The 19,133-nt window shown below is 44.3% G+C and overlaps 1 protein-coding gene across 1 annotated transcript in view; it reads left to right on the top strand.

Annotated features, from left to right (window-relative positions):
- The window catches only part of PLXNA2 (plexin A2), a 509,765-nt gene that overhangs the window by 66,833 nt on the left and 423,799 nt on the right, over positions 1 to 19,133 (top strand). Inside the window, exon 3 of the mRNA XM_080367686.1 lies at positions 1,052 to 18,732. The gene's annotated coding sequence lies outside the window, so the exon portion shown is untranslated. The remainder of the gene's footprint in view (positions 1 to 1,051; positions 18,733 to 19,133) is intronic.

Here is a 19,133-nt window from a genome sequence, read left to right as displayed (position 1 = left end):
TAATTCAAGTGCTGATAGGGTTTACAGTTTATTTTTAAACTCAAAAAACAAATATAGTTTTCTGATAGGTGGGCAGGCTTCTTTTGGTACAATTCATAATTTTCTTCCTTGTGTCTTCAGGAGGCAACAAGTTACCCTGTTGATATCTACCAATTCATCTCAATATGCCTTAAGTGCTGGGAAACTATTTTTATTGCAAATCTGCCTTTGCTTGCGCTTGCTGACTTTACATAAAAACCGGCGTGGCACTGTTCAGCAGTGCTGAATTTCCTCCTGAAAAACACCCTCTTTCTGTAATTCTTGATGCTGCACATCAGCGTTTCCTCCAGGTAACACCAAACTGGAGGGCTCAGACTGCCAGCAAAGGGAGGTGAGCACCTGCCCTTCCCACCGGCACTCTGGCCTTTGCATCTAATCCATACCGCCCCAGGACCGCAGGGAGTGATGCTTGAATTTATCTCTATGGCAACTTGAAAGAGCTCACAAGGTAGCCAAAAAATAGGGGAGTGGGGAGGATGGAATCAGCGGATGAGAAATAAACAAAATAACGTGCTGATGCATTGTAGAGGAATGGATTTATGGGTTATGACATTCCTAAAATATCTTTATTTAATAATGAAAACTTCATTATCCAGCCCTGTGCCAAAGTGTTGCCATGGGCCTGCTGCAACTCCCTGGAAAGATCTTTCATCTTGACAGAAGTTCTAAATTGCAGCATTAGTGCTTTAACAGAGAGGAAGTTATGGCCTATTTTGTCTGTCCAGGGAAATGAGACACACATTACTATGGAGCAGGTTATTGAAATCTAATCACTGAGAATATTAAAAATGAGGTAGCAGAAAAATTTTTTTTCTGTGTGAGCGCTGGGGATAAATTAAGTGATAAACCTTGAGTGTTTACCGGAGTTTCATTATTTTATTAAAAAGTAATTCATCTTTATTACAGTTGAGACTATTATGTTTCACATCATTAAGAAAGCAATGCATGGAGACCCTAAAGCTAATTTTCAATCCAACTATCAGAACACATTATGTTTTTATTTTTATCACAGGTATTGCAACATCCTCTGCGGCTGCATATGCTGACCTCCAGAAATGTTTGATCCGTGATGTTTCAGAGACGGAGCTAAAACCAGCCCGTGCTCACCGACTAATCATCAGCACTGCGTGCACGTGGGGCTTCAGCCTGAGGTCCAGGTAAGGAGCCTGGTGGTTGGATTAGCGCCGTGATCCCAGGCCTGGATGTGCGATCTCAGCTGAGCCATCCTCTCTAACCACTTGAACCCAGCGGCTGAATGACTGAGAGAAAAATCCCGCCCGGATTCACAGGCGATCCAGCCGCCAGACACGTGCAGCGGCTGAGCAAGCCCATTTCTGTTCCAGTTCCTGTGGGTTTGTGCCAGCCCTTCTCCTGGTCTTCTGACACAGCCCGGTTTTTGCTTTGCATTTGGGGTTTGGGCAGAGCCAAACCCCTCAGTTCTGCGCGGGTGAACACGGGCTGCTTTCTATCGTGCTGTGGCGAACCTTTCCAAGGGGTGTATTTGTGGGTGTGCAGATCCCCCTGGAACTAGACGTGCTTTGCCTGGCTTCCTCCAGCTAGGACAGCTTCACTCGGTCCCTGTAGCTCATGGACAGTCATGGCCATGAGTATCACAAAGGTTACTCCTCTCTGCAAAGCAGAAGTAATATAATTGCAGAGCTGGATGAGTCCTTGTGCATGCTCATTTTAGCTTTTAAGCTGTTTTGCTGGGTTAGTGTCCCTGTTCGAGTCCGTGGGCCAGGAATATCACAGCAAAGGTGTTTACTGGCAAAAGCCTCTGAGGAAAGGGCAAGGGTTTAGGTGAGCACTGGAACGCATTCACAGGGAATCTGGTATTTACAATTGTAATATTCCCACAAAAATCTCAGCGTTCAAGTGAGGCTCACTGGCTCTGGATCTGCATCACTGAGAAACTGGTTCAGTGTGCTACGTCCGTACGTGTATACAGTATAGTGTGATATATATATATATATACAGGCTCACATATATTACATATATATACATGCTCATATATATGCATATATATACATGCTACATATATATTACATATATATGTAGTATATCTACAGGCTCATTGCTCAGCCCCATAGTTCAGACTCATTTTCTGGTGCAGGCACTACATAGGCTGATTAAGAGCATCTTATTCTTTTGCAGCGCCTGTGTCTGAAATCCATCTCCCTGCCCCTGGGGTCACCTTTACCACACAGCCGTCCCCACGCCCCCCTCCCCCACCTTCCTGGGGACCCGCTTCAGGCTCTGGGAGCCCTCAGATTTGCTCTGCCGTTTCAGGACACAGCTGAGAGCAAGGAAAAGTGTAAGCCCAGGGACCCCAGCCGCTGCGAGCAGGGGAGAGCAGAGCACCCTCTCACGCGCGGCTCTGGTAGGACAGTGCGTGGGCTGTAACGGGGGAGCATCCATCCCCATCATCCCCATCATCCCCTCCTCCCTGTGCCTCTGCCTGCAACACGGAGCAAGGAAACAACATTAATTTGGTCTGTCAAAACAGCTACGACTTTTGTTAAGTCCTGAGCACTTATGTAATTTGTAATTCCATCAGCTGGTAAAGATCTTTGGGTTCAGGTAATTTTCTGCTCTGGAGGGGGGCTGCTAGGGTGCCAACAAACAAATACTATTGTCTTTATGAGAAAAAAACCAACCCTGCTATAATGCAGCAGGTTGAGTGGCTGTAGTATGCCAAAATCAAGAGGAAAATGGCCATGTATCCATCCTCAGTGTCTGAAAGCAAAGCAGGGAAAAGTTTCTTTTGACAGATATGCTCATAAAAATAGTAACTTTAAGCTGCATGTATGGGAACAGAGGACATAGGCTGTTCTTACATAGAGTGATAATTTAAAAGTAAACCCATCGGCTCTAGGCCTTGTGTACACTCATGTAAATGAGCTTCAGCCAATTTAGTTAAAACTTTCCAGGTAAAACTACTTGTGTAAATGGCTTATATTAATTTAGTATAACTTAAACACATTAATATAAATATTAATGCATTAAATTTTGTAATAGATTAACTTTACACCTAAGTAGACTGCTTCTTAACATAAAATATATTCTTTTTAATCCACTTTGAGAACGTCCAGGCTGAGAACTAAAGCTCTATTAAACCATAGTAGCGGGACTGAAGCAAATCCCCATATTGACAAAACCCCAGAATAATTCCATTGACCTTCTTCACTTCTATTAAGCTTAGATTGGATATTAGGAAAAATTTCTTCACCGAAAGGGTTGTCAAGCATTGGAACAGGCTGCCCAGGGAAGTGGTGGGGTCACCATCCCTGTGGGTATTTAAGAGATATGTAGATGTTGTGCTTAGGGACATGGGTTAGTGGTGGGCTTGGCAGTGCCAAGTGGTTGGACTTGATGACCTTAAAGGTCTTTTCCAACCTAAACAATTCCATGGTTCTATGATCCCTATTTATGGCAGCCCTGCTTAGGAGAAAATTTAGGCTGGTATCATCTGGTCATGCAAAACCAGTGGCCATGGTTGTGGTTTGTGAAACGCTGGGCTAGGGAGGAGGTTTGCTGGGGAAAGGCAGCATTTGGCCGGGGCTGCTCTGCGGCAGCACCCAGGAACGGGAGCTCTGCCCGGTCCTGGCCCTGGCGGGTCAGTTTGCCAATGGTCTAGGAGAGATGCGCTGGTGCTGGGAGCCAGAGGAGCTGTGCAGACAGCACCAGGAGAGAGCGCACAGAGGAGCACTGCCTGCATTGATTCTTTCCTGAGGTTTAGCTGGGCTTATTTAACTTGTGCAAAAAAGAAAATTCTGATTTCGAGGTAAATGTGAGAACAAAATGTATCTGGTAATTGGATTTTCTGAAGGAAAGCATACCTGAGTGTGAGTGTGTCCGTGTTGCAAAAAACCCTGGCTTTACCGCCAGGCCTGGCTGGTTATTACCTGGGGAGGAAGGTGAGCATGAGGAACATACCGGTTGGACAGGAGGAAGAGCAAAAGACTGATTCTGAGTTACCCGCATGAGCACAAGTGGCCCAAAAAGCCCCAGAAGCCTTGTCCTGCAAAACGCCTCTGTGCGTGGGAGCGTGGGAGCCCAGCCCCTCGTGGCAGGGAAATAGCCAGGTGTGCCCTATAGAACCAGCACGTATATAAGATGCACAGCAGAGGCCGTCATGTGCTAATGCAAGCGCGTGTGCTGTCTGAGGGCATTTCTGCGGACAGGGATCTGCAGTTTGAGGTCGCTGCTGTTCTCCTCAAGCAATGCAAGTGGCAATAGGGCATCAGCCTGAGAATTATCTGCACATTTTATGCAGACCAAGAAGAAGTAATTGCTAGGAATGCCTCGCTCAGGATTTTGAAACAGATAACAATATCGCTACAATAAAATACAAACGTAGTAAAGGGAACAGATTGCTCCTGGTGTCTGGTTAATCAATGGACTGTGAAGAGACTGAGGTGATAAACTGACTATGCTCAGAGCTAATTTTATGCAATATAGTATGCTCATAAGATTAGTCTATTTAAAAATAATTTTAATCAAACTTTTTAAAATGCAAAGCCATTCTGCACCACTCATTTTCGATATATGCCTTAAAACAGATGAGGAAGACAGAAACATATCCTTATTGTACATGTATAATTTAAACAATATCATCAACTGAGTATTGATTGCTGACTAATGTGCTTATTAATTAATACATGTCTTCATGTTAAATACATTTCTCAGAGCTGTTCTGGGACTGTTTAGTAAGAGAAATGAGGAGTTGTAGTACAGTACTTTATCATGGAATGTCCAAGTCACACCACAAAGTGATGTAAAGCCATGCCTTGTGTAGCTGTTTGCTGGAATGAGCTGCACAAAGGCTGCCCCGGCAGGGGTGGTGCAATGGTGGAACTGGATTTCAGACATCAGCTTCTGCCTCTTAGTTCTGCTTACCGGAAAAAAAAAAAAAAAAAAAAAGAAAAAAGAAAAAAAAAAAAGAAAGCCCTATCTATTTCTAAATTAGACCAAGCATTCCTCCTGGTAACAAGGGAAGCTGGGAAGGGCCTCACTCTGCTACTCTAATTTATCGAAATACTACACTTACAAATGCCACTATAAAACCACTACAAAAAAAGAAATGGAGTCCTAGAAAAAAAAGTTTGCCATGGATCAGTAGTTTATTCCTGCGTTAGCAAGGATGCAAAGGAACCAGCTGTAAAATCAGTGATCATCATGAGTCCATTGCTCTTGACCTACAGCTTTTGTAAGCTCTGTAGCAGTCTGTGAATCTCCTCTCCCTGTCTATTCCCTTAGCAGGCCATATGCTCAGCCAGCAATTACCCTTTATTCGAGCTGCAGTCAGCCACTGCTTTGTTATTATTGTCTTCCTGGTTTTATTTGCTCCTTCAAGGCAGGTTACAGCCCTTTGGCTGGCACCCAAATACCTTCAGTTCCCTTCTTGTGTAGATTATTTCCTGTCTTCCGTTATTCCTACCAAAGTTGTTAAAACTTACTACTGACATTTCCCGTCTTTGGCAGTGAGAGAAAGCGCCACATCAGTTTTGAGCCAAGCACCTGTTTGTTCAGTACTTCACCATCCTGCTCACATCACGTTCACCACACTGCCGTGCTTTACATACGAAGCAGATCGCTGAAGATTATGGATGATAGCTTGCACATCTCGATGTACGCTGTATCCAATTTTCTTTACTCCTTCTACTCTCTTGTGTGCTGAGCAGACTTTTTAACTGACTGTTTGATTGATGGGTATTCAAAAGGCACCTTTATGAGCCCTATAAATAATCCCTTACATGTTTTACTTTTCTTCTTTTCCCCAAAGGTGCCACTTAATCAGTTCTCCAAGCAATGGTCCTTGCCCCACCTTTCAGCTTGCCTGCTGTTTGAGCCATATCTGCTCTCCTCTGAACATACCTGTGCTCGTCCGCGGCTGCAGGGACTCCTGGTGTGCAGCACTTTGGCACTGGGCAGGGCTGGCCTTGCTGGGCATTGCTTTGTGTTACGTTCTCTAATGCCTGACTTGGCCTTTTTGCATCAGTAGTTATTGATGTATAATATAGGTACTTTGTGTTGGTGGGGGGAATGAAGACAAATTTCCTACTCTGAATGTTGTTATAAATTATAATGGAAGTGAAAACTGAATTGTGAACAGCAGGTGAACACTCTAGTCAATAAGCTTTTTGTGTATACATAAAACCATACAGAGCCATTTCCAACATCCAAAGCCATCCACGCCTCTTGATCAAGAAAGTGCCACGTTTTGCTAAAAAAACAAATGTTCCCGTGAGCGAGTGATGCATCGCAAGGACCTTCTCCAAACCTGAGGTCCTCTGGGTTTTAAAGAGCAGCAGAGTCGAGAGAAACCTGCAAGAGCTATTGTGGCGCTTGCAGGCAGGATGTAAACCCACCGTTCATGGGTGTGAGTACCAACCCTGGGGCAAACAGCGCCCTGCTGAAGGCCACGCGCAGGGAGCTGCAAGGGAGGGGCTGGGGACATGTGAGCGCTGGAGCTCTCCCCGCTCCTGCCCGTGCTGCTCTGTGGCTCGGTGCAACCCACAGTCAAAATGACTCCTGTTTCCTTTTCAAACTCCAAGACTGTAATTCTAGCTGACACAGTGTGAAGTTTCATTTTTTTCCATTATTGCATGATTTGTGGTGGGATCAGTTTAAAAGGAACTTCCCTCCCTATGTTTTTATACCCAGCGAGTTCATTGTTTGCAAGAAAAACTGGTGGGACAATGGAAGAATCAGAATGCTGTCCTCTGAGCATTGTATCTGGTCATGTGTTTTGCAAGTATCTTACAACCTCTTTTTCATCATGGCTTTGATTAATATCTGACTTTAAAAAATATGGGCTCTTTTCATAAGAGCCACTTTGTATGTCTATTATTTGCCAGCTGACAATGGGAATTGGATCAAACTGGGCAGGTACGAAACAGCGAGATGAATAAGAGGCAGAGCAGGTACACATTAAATGTGACATCAGGTATAACTACTCTTAGAGTAACTGAACAGAGATATATCTACGCTCCTGATACTCATTTACGTCGGTGCTTCCTTACCCCGCTCAGCCAGCGTAAACAGGCCTTTGAAAGGAGCATAAATGTTTCCTACAGCTGCATTAAGGGAATTTGCACCAGTGAGAATCAGTCTGTACATATTTAAAATAAATAGACGTGCACATGAAAAAATAACCCCTATTATTACACAAGGATGCAGTGGGAGTACCAGGGGAATGGCTAAAGTAACAAAACTTGACACCAGTGATAATAAAAGAGGGAACTAAAGCAAAGAGATCACCCCAGCCTGCTGGGTTTCGAGTGCTTAATCAAAACTGACTTCTACTACTGCAGCTGCAAAAGAAATGTTTCTAGCCTCCCATTAATTTCCATACAATAACCCTCTAATGGGGGAGTTGCCGGGGAGAGGAGGGCGATCAATCTGCTGTAATGACACACTAGAGACTGAGGGAAAATGCAAACTTGGAGCAATTTCATGGCAGGTGCAACCTTGGAAAGTATGGCCATTTTTCTAAGTTAATTTGTTCCCCTGATATGTTTGAAATCCATATTTGTACTTTAAAGGTCTAAAATGCAAGATGATTAAAAAATATAACCAGATTTTTGTAAGCTTTTCAAGTGTATCAGGTGATATATTAGTGCCCCTCCTTGGAGCTAGGGCAGCTGGATATCTTTTATCATTTGCTGCCAAAAAAAAAAAAAAAGGAATAGGATTGTTTATTCTAGTGTACGCTTTCTGTCTTTAGCCTTCCCATTCACCTCCCGAGCCTGATGCTCATTTGTCTCCTAGCTGAATTGATCCCTAATGCTATAGGAAGTAATAATAGTAATAATAATGGTAACTAATAGCAGTAATAATTATTATTCTTGTTATTGTTCGTAACAACAGTACTATATAATGATAATGATTATTACGGCTACAAGTTTCAAAACTCGTAATTGAGTTAACTCGATTTCTGGTATGCTTTGGGTCTGATAGACTTTGGGTGCCTGCACCTTCTGGATGTTTCTAGAAACCCCAGCTACAAACCCTAACAGGAACAAATGGCTTCACACAGGGGCTGGCACTGAAACACTGAAATAATTTCATTTGGGTCTTGACCCCAGTTACTGTTTTGGTAAAATCCATGTCTTTTTGGAGTGTCTTGTGCTTTTGTAGTGGGGTGCGGCTCTGGGGTAGATGGAAGCGGTGGCCTTTCTGGGTCACCCTTCCCGGCGCTGCCTGGGAGAGCCACGGAACTGGAGCACAGAGGGTGCCGGTGGGCTTCCACCGGACACCTAAGGGGCAGCCCATGGCGGCTGGCTTCTCACAGCTCGCCGCCACAGCACCTCCCGAGCACCCCGCTGAGGGCTTGGGGTACTTGTAATTCCCGCTGGGCTTCCCCACCCTTTTTGACAGCTGCTGGGTTTGGGAAGAGGCGCTTTGCCTTCTCTTCCAGCATGTCCAGACCAGAGGCAGTGCGGCTCTGGCGTGGTGCAAGGGCAGCTCTGTGCGGGTGACACCGAGCTTCCAGGGAGCCCAGTCACTTCCAGCACCGTGGGGTCAGCATCTCGCACTCCTTGTCAGACCTGCAACCCTCTCTCCTGCTCACCTTGCCATTTGGGCTTCGGCAAGCCAATTTTATTTATGCTGATTGCTACTTTTCCTTTCTCAGCACTTAAGAACTACAGCCAGAATCCTAAAAGTGTTGAATTTTCAAGCTCTGGGAAGTGCAGGGGCTTTGCATGAGAATTGCGTACCTGCTTTGCTCAGATGCTTTTGTACTTTTCACTACATACCTATCTGCATCTTTAGATTTGTGTCTTTGTGATACGGCCCTTTGTGGCTGAAGTTAAGGTGTATGCTGTTTTTATGTGGAGATGCTTATTATTCTACTGTGATGCTGCATTTATGTGATGCTTGTGCATGTGGAGAAGCTTGCTGTGACTATTCTTGTGTTCTGTTTCAGACACCAATTTAAATACATACTCTTCCCCACCTGCCCTAGCTTAAAAATTCTATTTCAGCTACACCTACAAACTTGACAGTGGCTTAAGTGCGTGGTTTTTTTTTCCTGCTACCCTGCTTGGCTCCCATTAGCATGCTGAAGTAGATAAACAAAATAATTGATTGTCTAAATGAGATTGCAGGATTCGTAAATGTTCAATTATGTCTTCCTAAGTTTGATCTCAAGTCAATGTAATGAAGTATCTACATAATTCTCAGTACATCATCCAAATCAATTTATTGGAATCAAATGCTACAAAGAAGGTAGCCAGAATGATCTGAAGTATGAAACAGCAACAAGAGGACAAACCAAATGCACTAGAGCTGAAATGCGGTGACAACCTCCTTTCCTGAGTTATTTCTCTGATGATTACACATACAACTTGAGGGCTATGTTTTATCCTTTTTAAAAGCTTGGTTCTGACTTCCTCACTCTCATAGAGGAGTTCAGAAACACAGCTGACTTTAACAGAGCTGTCATTTTTGGCTTAGTTTGGCTGTGCTTTCTCTCGAATGTCGATGTCAAAATCTCTGATGTTGAATAGCCCTTCACTCATCCATCAGGTCCAAAGAGTAAAGGAAGAGTGAGGCAGGCCGGGTTCTAAAGCTTTTTTAATGCAATGAACGTAGATGCTCTGAAAGCTGATGCCTGAATAGTAAAGTTAGAAAAAATTAACTTGGAAACGAGACACAGTGTTTAAATGAGAACAGACCTCTGGAGTAAATTCCCAAGGGAATAGAGCAGATGCACCATCACTTGCAACCTTTATATCCACATCATTTGTCTTTCTAGGTAGTTTAACCACAGTTTGAGAGGGGACATGGCATGGGATGCATTGGTCTGTTATTTGTGTGATCAAATTAGGACCTAAGCTCCTGACTGAAATAAGACCAGATTTGGGTACATAACTTGCTTGTGACTTTTGGAAAACCTATTAAGTGATAAAACTTGGTTGCTGTCTTTCTTCCCTTATCCGTTGTGCCGGTTCCATCAAACCACATTGGTTTTCTACTGCAAAATCCAGATACTTCCATGTTAGACAGGTTCACTGCCAGTACCTGACAGGTTGATGCAGAGAACAGTTTGCATTAAGAGAGTGGGGCTGGAGCTGCGCTGGAGGGATGCGTGGCACTTTCAGGTTGGGTCAAAGTTGTTCCTTCCCCTGGCCTGCTTCCTTGCTCGCTCTAGTGATTTAGGATGTGGATTTTTGCTCCTTGCCATCATGTATTTATGGCTGTGTAGTGCTGGCGATCTACAAAGCAAGGCACGTTCCTGCTGAATTTACAAGGTGTCTGAAACTTGTTGGACCTCTTCAGCAGAGACCAAATAAGTAAGAGCCAGCTCTGAAATCTGGGCTCATGGGGCACATGCACCTTTCATCAGGCAGCACAATATCTTCTCTTTAGCTGGTGGGTTTTAATGCTCATCTCCCAGAAGATGACAAACCCTCTCACTGTCCATCCCAGGGTAAGGACCAAAGGCAATGCAATTTCACAGGCCATAAAGTTGTATGTCCGCTTCTTGCATTTCTTCCCTTTTTGTTTATGATTTCAGAAAAATCTCTAAGCCTGCAATCTATATTTTGTCTCTGAACATCCATAATGCAACGCTGGATTCCAACCACTTGTTCCCTGAGGAAAGCACCAGCAAAAAAGCTGGCTGAGTTTGTAGTGTGGCTTTCTGGAGGTGGGTGGCAGACGGGAAATTTGGGCTCTTTTCCCAGCAGAGACACCAGCCCTGGGACTCCTCTTGCTATCCCTGCCAGCAGTTCTGTACCACTCTTCAGTAACTTCCTAAGTCACCTAGCAGCAATAACGATGCTGGTTTTAAAGGAGTGTTTTTGTACATAGGAAGTGGTGGTTTTGAGAAAATCCAGATGCTTATTGCTTCCTTCCCGCAGTCAGGTCTGCAGTTTTCCCTTTGAACAGCTCCCATTTCGTCTTCGGAGAACGGCTCTATGAATAACCAAGCCCAAGATTAAACACAGGAAAATACTGTGACATTTAAAAAAGATGTAAATAGAATAATTCATTTTGCCATCTAGACAAGAGTCTCAGGTCTAACATGTGCATGTGATTCTGTGGCTTGCTCGTATCATTACTCTTCACCTCTGCTCATAAACCTCCACCTAGAAAATAATGTAATTTAATTAGGAATGTGGAATTAGCCTATTGCAGTCACACTCGGTTAAGCTGAATCAGTTTGTAAATTCCGTTGTCATTGGGGCTGAAAAAAAATATATGTTACATTAGCAGCCTAATCTTAGGTGCATATCAGGAGAGGGATTGCAGGTGAAGCCTTTTGCAGTCCCCGGTGCCTGGAGTGGCGCAGAGGGGCAGCGAGCCACCCTGCCACCTCCAACCATGCTTGGTGCGGTGGGGCTGGTGGGGGGGGAGCAACGTCTGAGGAGGAGGATAAAGCCCCTGATGCTGTGGGTAGGAATTCCCAATGGAGGCAGGGAGAGAAAGAAAACAAATCTCCTCACCAGTGACCCTGTACCCCACCAGCTGGCCGTGATGGGGGGGTGGGGAGCGGAGCACCATGTACCCAGGAGCTGACGGGATTTTGCGCCAGAGGGACATCCATGTTGCAGGACACTTGCACACCTTCTGTGGGCTCCCTCGGTTTATGCAGAGGTGGGGCAGAGGATCCTGCTCTGGCTGGTGTGGTTTCCGTGTCAGAAATGCGTGGCCAGTTGTGAGCTCCCACCATGGGGTTCTGCCAGAGGGATGCGAGCATCGCCTGCCTTGCTTGGAAAAGACAAGGTGATCGTAGTTACAACCAGGCAATACAGTTAAGGAAAAACTGAAATGTTCATTTGCTAGTCCTGTGGGGAGAGGACCATTAAGACATTGACTGTGATACTTTCATGACTGTAATTACCTGTGCACACCCAGGTGGAAGTTTAGGGAAAACTATTGCATGTCTGTACATCGCTAGTAGAAAGCCGACCCTACTGTGGTTCTTTCCTGCTTTCCTGTGACACTAGCAAAGGGAAAAAGTGTCTGATCCTGTGTTCAAACTGGACTGCAGTGGCATGCGGGAAGGAGTTGCTGCCCCCGCCACCCCCCACTCTGCACTGCCTTGCCCCAGCGTGACGGGGAGGGTTGACCTTTTTCTAAAGACCTCATTGAAGCACAAGGATTGTAAAGATGGCAAGCTCAATAGATCAAGAGTCTTATCTGAAATGGCAATCCCTCCTTATTTCTGTATGAAACCTTTATGTGACTCCAGTCATTTTAATCTCTTTTATTTCCTTCTGTACAGAGTCATAATAATGTCATTAATGGGTGTGAAAATACAGAACTAGAAGGCAACATTGTGGTATGGGAAATATAAAGGAGGAGGGAGATTCATAGCAGTGGCTGGACTATCCCTCTGCCTCTTGGCATCCTAGGGGAGGAGGTACCAGGTTATCCAAAGGAAGAGCACTTCCCCTACGTGCTGGTGGCAGTCACCACGAGCTCGCTGCATTCCCGGGTCCTTCAGACCCCCCCCAGACCACGTATTACACCAAATACAGAATGCAACCATTCTTAGTTTGCAGAGTTTAACAAGACATTCCCTGCATCGCCCACCACGTATTCCTCTTTATTTGCCCCTCTGCCATCCAGCTGCTTCCATCGTCATCCACCACAACCTTTTTGGTTTTCTTCCACATCTCCACCTCCCCTGTGGTGGGTCAGTTATGGCAGCTGGAGCAGCAGCACCAAAGGACTCTTACAACTGGGTCATCCTTACCCTTAACATAGTCTTATGTTCTAAAAAAAAAAAGAAAAAAGAAAAAGGAAAATCCTAAGGACACTTGTATCTTTAAAAACCAATATTCTAATAAAGCCATCTTTGTTTGAAGTTCACAAATACTTTTGAAGGCAAATGGGATAGGAAGAGTTTAGTCTGCAAACACTTACTTGTCATGCAGTCTGACTAGTCCTTTTCAACACGCTTTGATCCTCTTCTTTTTTTTTGGCCCAGGCATTAGATAATGCTTTAGAAGCCATTAGAAAAAATTGTGACAATTGAAATGCTTTGAAAAATGACAGTTTGATAGTCTAATAATAGCCCCTACACTGATCTGGAGAAGGTTTTCTTTTCTTTTTTGTATTCATTATGTACAGTACATTTCAAAATGTCCTTTTCTTCCCAACAAATAATTTAACCCTTTCATGACCTGCAGTCCTGGAAGCATGAAACAGGTAGATGCTAATATACGCATATGCAACACGTACATATGTTTAAAGAGGTATGCACACTATAAAAAGGTGGTAAAAGGTGTGATGTTGAGAGGAGAAGAAATGGAGAAGACGATAACATCTTCATTTGTGTTCTTTGGGTAGGCTGACCATGCGGAGTGCTGCTGTTAATGAGGAACACCATTACTCATGGTCTCCAGGAAGAGTTTCTGTAGGGAGAAAATACATCTTGGAGGGTGAAGTGCTTACATTTCATTGCAAGATCTTGTTTTTGCAAGATCTTATTTGGCAGCGATAAATGAGCAACTTTCAAGCCTCAGAAGTGATTAATTTCTCACTGGAGCTGTCTCTGAGGCTGTCACAGCCTGGCAATCCTGACATAAGTGTCATTTATAATGTCACAAGTCTATTACACATAAATGTCATTACACAATTACTCTGAGGAGGAAGAAAGGTTCACCGGGGGAAGAGCGTCTGATATTAAGTCAATTATATATCTTAATGTATTGTTCGGTTGTCCCCCCTCATACAATTACATTGTGTCTCATTTGTTCATTTTGTGCAAATTAGCAATTATTTATTGCAGTGATACTACTAGGCAGCCCAGGTAGGGTTGGTGTTATTAAAACTCTGGCACAACCTTGCACGTGTTGCCATGATTGATATCAACATGAGGATCATGGTGCTTTGATAATTAGCCCTTTTGAAATGAGGGCTCTATACTCGGTCTCCCCCCCCACTTTTTTTCTGCATCTTTCTGAAAGGCACCAACATATGGGTGAGACGATAAATCCTCCATGTGGTTTTGATAAAGATGGCTTGTTTTAATGAGGGTGACTTTTTGTGCTGCCTAACAAAAGAGGCTCTTTCTTGTTCGAAGGACAGAGGAGTTCAGCAAATTCCCCAGCGCTGCACCTCAATTATTCCTTAAAATTGGCATAAATGTAGCCTTCATTTACTTCTAACAGGCTTTCATCCTCCTTGGCCCAGACACAAACAAGACTTACACTGGGGCTTGGTGTACTGACGATATTTGAATGCATTATGCATAAGAAGGTGCAGTAACAGAGCTGCCTGGCTGACTAGGAGGGAGAAAGAGATATCTGGGGTAGTGCTGCGATGCCCATCTCTCCCTGGACGCTTCTGGGAGCTGAGCTGTCGGTTTGATTAGAGGTCACTTGAATCGCTCAGTTTTGTGAGCTGGAGATGAAACCGCCTGTTAGGACAGAGGCAAAGACTTGGTTCCGAGGGCGCTGAACGCCTTTGTGCTGGCTGTGCAAAGGGGAGCACTCCTGTCCCGCAAACTGAGCTGACTTACAGATGTGGAGATACAGAAAAAGGCCAGGAATTCCCATGGTGATCCTCCAGATTTCGACCAAGACAACTGAGATGAGAATCAGGCCTTTCAAATTGCTCCCTTTGCCTGTTTGCTATTCTGGGAAGCTATTGTTCTCAAAGGGACAACTTTAAAGCAAAAGCTGGTAGAATAATTTATTTGCGAATAATTTATTCAGTGATTGATGGGAAAAGCTGCTGAATAAATAATTCACTGAATGCTAATGGAACATCAGAGATGGTCGAATAATGAAAATGTTTATTTGCAAATAATTTATTCAAAGAAAAATGCTGAAACGTATCAGCTCAATTATTCTTGGTGAATAATCCAGGCGTTCCTACCCAGCCCACTGTGACATGTTGTACAAAGATCCTTTTTTCTAAAAAATGAAAACTCCAGGTAGCTAACCCATGTTTGCTCCAAGTGAGGAACTCTGATCTGCTCTCTAGCAAGAGCAGTCATGAGAAGTTTGGATAAGAAAGTTCTCAAACTTGAGCTCAAACTGAAGGTCGAGCCCTAACTCTTACCATGGCGACAGTTTCATATTGTCGGCTCCCTTCACCCCTTATTTGTTACTATTAGCAGCAGCTTTATCATCTGAAATCCTTTCTATAAGCCCAAGCTTTGCCCTTTGGTTGTCCCTGTGAGAATCCAAATGATCCGAAGGCGCTGGGGGGGGAGGGCTGGAAGGAGGCAATACATAGTTTATAAAAGCAAGGACTTGGGAGAGAATCCTGATGTTTCACAGCACTACGTGGATGATAAGGAAACGTGGTGTCAGCACCACTCACTGTGCATCTTTCTCCAGTCTGGACCACTGGGCTCTGAGACCCAGCAGTGGTTAACTGGTCACTTAGCACTGACCTCACCTGCAGGAGGGACTGGGGAGAGTTTGTGAAGATGTGCTCTGAAGACTTCAATTCTAAATCTGCACCAGCTACAGCAAAAATAAGTGAACCAAAGACAAACGCCCCAGCAGAGCTTTTGTCACCAATCTCTCTTGTCTGGCAGATGTTTAGAGGGCGCAGGCTCGGGGTCCCCAGGCAGGAGACCCTGCATGGGGCAGGTACTGCTGGCATCGCGGTCCTCAGCTGTTACATTTGCCAGAGGAGATCTTTCCTGCTTGCGTGCAGCTGTACAATGGGGTCTCAGGTGCTTCTGGAAAATTGGAGTGATTTTGTGCTGATACTGGAGCTAATACCAGAAAAATCTAAATTACATTTTAAAAGAAATCTACCCTTTCATCTTTTAACCTCGGGCCTCTCCCTCTCATGCAGAAAAATCAATCTTGACTAATCTACTGACCAAGTAAAAAGAGGAACTCCTATAAACATGTACTCTGTCTTCTTTAAAACGTTTTTTACAAACGTTTGAGTGAGCAAAACACTCAAAGCTTCCATACAGGTCTTAGGAGAAAACCCCATTGTCCTGAAAGGATCCATCATTACTCTTGAGGGAGAGTTTGGGGAAGAAACAGTAGCAAGATCCTCCCCTGCTGTCCAGGCGTTTGAGAACACCCTGCAGCAAGGACTCTACCTACCAGCTCTACCCATCTCCTCTTCGACCGACTCCTGGAGCCACAGCTGGAGCAGCTCAGCAAGCAGGAGGCACCTGCCCCAGGGAGCGGAGAAACCTGGGCCATGCCTCTGCTTGCTGCAGGGTTCGGTATAGCTGCAGGAAAGGCCATTATCGGTGTTTTTCCCCCCACTATTTATGACCTATAGTGGCTAGCACTCATGGAAGGAAAAACTTTTAGCAGAAACTCTGTAAACAGCAACCTGGGCTTCATCAGGAGCCGTCAGGGAGCTGTGTCAGGAAGGGAAGACATAGTCTGTGCAACGGCTGCGCAAAGGTAAGCTTTCCTCAGACTCCTGTCTTCCAGAAATCCCCTATTTTCCTGACACTTTTTTCCTATTTTTTCTAGCTCTTCTCTGGTTTTGTGAGCATCAGGCAGGGTTTATAACCAGGAAGTCCATGACCCTCTACGAGTGTAACCCCTTGGCACTCTGCTCTCCTGCCTTTTCTGCATTAAGAGAGGAGGCCAGGGGCAGTTTGCCTTTTTGGCTTTGCTTTTTATTGTTACAGATGTAGAGCCAGGCCTGGGGCCAAGCCCAGAGCTGGTGTCCAATGTGCTCTGCTTGTGCCTGGCTTTCCTCGTTTAGAAGTAACCTCTCGATTTACATGAACCGCACAGCACTGCAATCTCAGGTGCAGATCAGGTCATCTTGCTCGTCCCTCACTGCTTTATCATCTTGTTTTCTCCATTTCCTCCTGTGATATATTGAAGTAAGCGACATTTTCAAGAGCAGGAACACTAAATCATGTATGCTCTGCCTGTGCATAATCTGGAGTATCTGGTCCAGAATGCTAACAAGGGCATGCTGGCAAAAAGAAACTGCAGGAGAGACCTTGGAGTCTGCTGGGACACACTGAGCAAGAGACAGGAGGAACTGCACCATTTTCTCTTAGTAATGGTAGCCCATTTGCTCCACTGAACAACGTAATTCACTCTCCAGATTAACCAGGCAGAGATCAGGGTCTTGCGTAGTTGAGGGGTTGAAAAACTTTCAGTGGAGATGAGTTAAGCTGACTTACGGGCAAAGTATGGTAGGGTAGGGGGTAACAAAAAAAGCAACAAAATCCAAACCGATGTGATGAAGAGTCTATGCAAAATAATAAAAATACCAGTGGTTGAACTGCAGAGACTTCAGATCTCATGACACTCATCTCGGAGCCTAACTTGCAAGCCCTTGCTACCTTTCACAAGTCTTTCTGATCACCCAGCTCTGCTGGGTGCTTCAGCTGTGGAAATAGCATCCAGCCAGCGTGCTGCAGGCACATGACAAAGGCCCGTGCCTGTGCATTGGCTCTACGGCTCCCCTGAGAATCTGTAGCAAACTTAATTTTGAGTCAGATTTCCATCATCTTTGCACTAGCCTACCTAGATCTAAAAATAACGTAGCTGTGCTAAGAACCTGCTATTATATTTTCTTTGTGATTACACCCATCCACATCAGAACCGGTTCAGAATTGTTTTATTCTCAAAATTTCTAGTTGTATTAGCACTGTCAGAATCCCTGATGTATCACCTTGCAGGGAGTCTAAATGCTTGTCAGTGCCTTACTTTGCATTTTTGTTCTGGGTTCAAAGCTGAAAGACAGCTGAACTGAAATCTTTTCTCTGGATGCTGATAGAAATGTAAGAGAAATCTCATTTTTAAAAAGTATGAAAGGACCACGAAAATAAGCCTTTCACTAAGCTGATCAACTTGGCCCCTTTATACCGAAAAGGATTCAGAATGAGAAGCTGATAATACAGGCTTTAGTTTGTGGAAAATGAATTAGAAAGATGGTATTTGAAAGAACTATTTCATTTAGGTGTTTCACTGGCATATAACGAGCTACTATAGTTATACTGCAGCAAGCTAAAATATTATTTAAAAGTTAATTCATATTTTTAGCATATAATTTCTAATTAACTTGCTGTAGTTATCTTGTTAAATGTCAATTAAATCTCGGAGCATTTCTCAAAGGTTTCCTGTATTCATAAAATGTAATTATACAGCTATTGCTCATGTAGCCCTTATTACTAGTATAATCTACAGCTAAATATATCTTTTACATACTAATTATACATCACTAAGTGCTGTATTGATAATCAGTAATTGATTTAGCACAATGAATTGTCATGTTACCTCTTCAAATGTCAACCCGCAGTATTTTGAATGGAAAGTTCTGCCCCCAACTTTTGGTCGTAGTGGAGGTTTGGTGCGGGGGTCGGGGGGGCGATCCGCTGAAGCTGCGGTACCCGAACGTGCTCCCAATCGCCGCGAGCAGGATCCCCTGGGGTGCAAGGTCTCTGCAGCCAAGGGTGCTAATGCCACGTGGTGCGGGGCTGGGGTGCTGTGCTGGCTTAGATGGTGCATGGCCAGGTGTGCCGGCGTGTCTGATGCTGCATCCTGCAAAATGCAGGGTGTCTCAGAAAGGCAGGGATGGCTGTGCTGACCAGAAATGGAGATAAAATGGGCTGGAATTGTTTGTAAAAAAAAAAAAAAAAAAAAAAAAAGAAAGAGGCAGGAGAAAACTTGAGAAGTTTATCCCCAAACTTCCTAAAGGGGAAGGTAGTCAAATTTCTTTTGAAAGACAAATCTCCCAGATAACCTAGTGAAGAATACCATCCCTTTTTCTTGGTTTGTTTGTTTTTTTTTTTTTTTGTTTCAAAAAAAAAAAAAAAAAAAAAAAGACAATTGCTGGAGTGCTCATTGCTGCATAATTTCTCCTTTCCCCCAGTTTTGTTTTCATACTGGCTCATCTGCAGGGCTGCGTGGAGCAGGGTGGCATTGTGCTCATAAGGCATGGCGTGTCACTTTGTCACATCTTCCAAAGGACCAACTCAGCTCCATGGCCGAGCAGCATTGGCCTCCCTCTTCTGAGGCAGGATTAATTACACCTAGACAATTATCAGAAATTACCTGAAACCCCAATTAACTGTGATGGTCCAGATAGAAAAAGGGAATGGAAAAAAAGAAGTGGGGGTGGGGAAAGACAGAGAAGCTGGGAAGGTCTTCATTAGATTTGCATGTTTACTGCCTAGG

This window comes from Falco punctatus (assembly GCF_963210335.1).
Source record: "Falco punctatus genome assembly, chromosome: 17".
NCBI classification, from domain to species: domain Eukaryota; kingdom Metazoa; phylum Chordata; class Aves; order Falconiformes; family Falconidae; genus Falco; species Falco punctatus.
The sequence above is the reverse complement of the archived record's forward strand: the minus strand, read 5'-3'. Positions and strand labels throughout refer to the sequence as shown.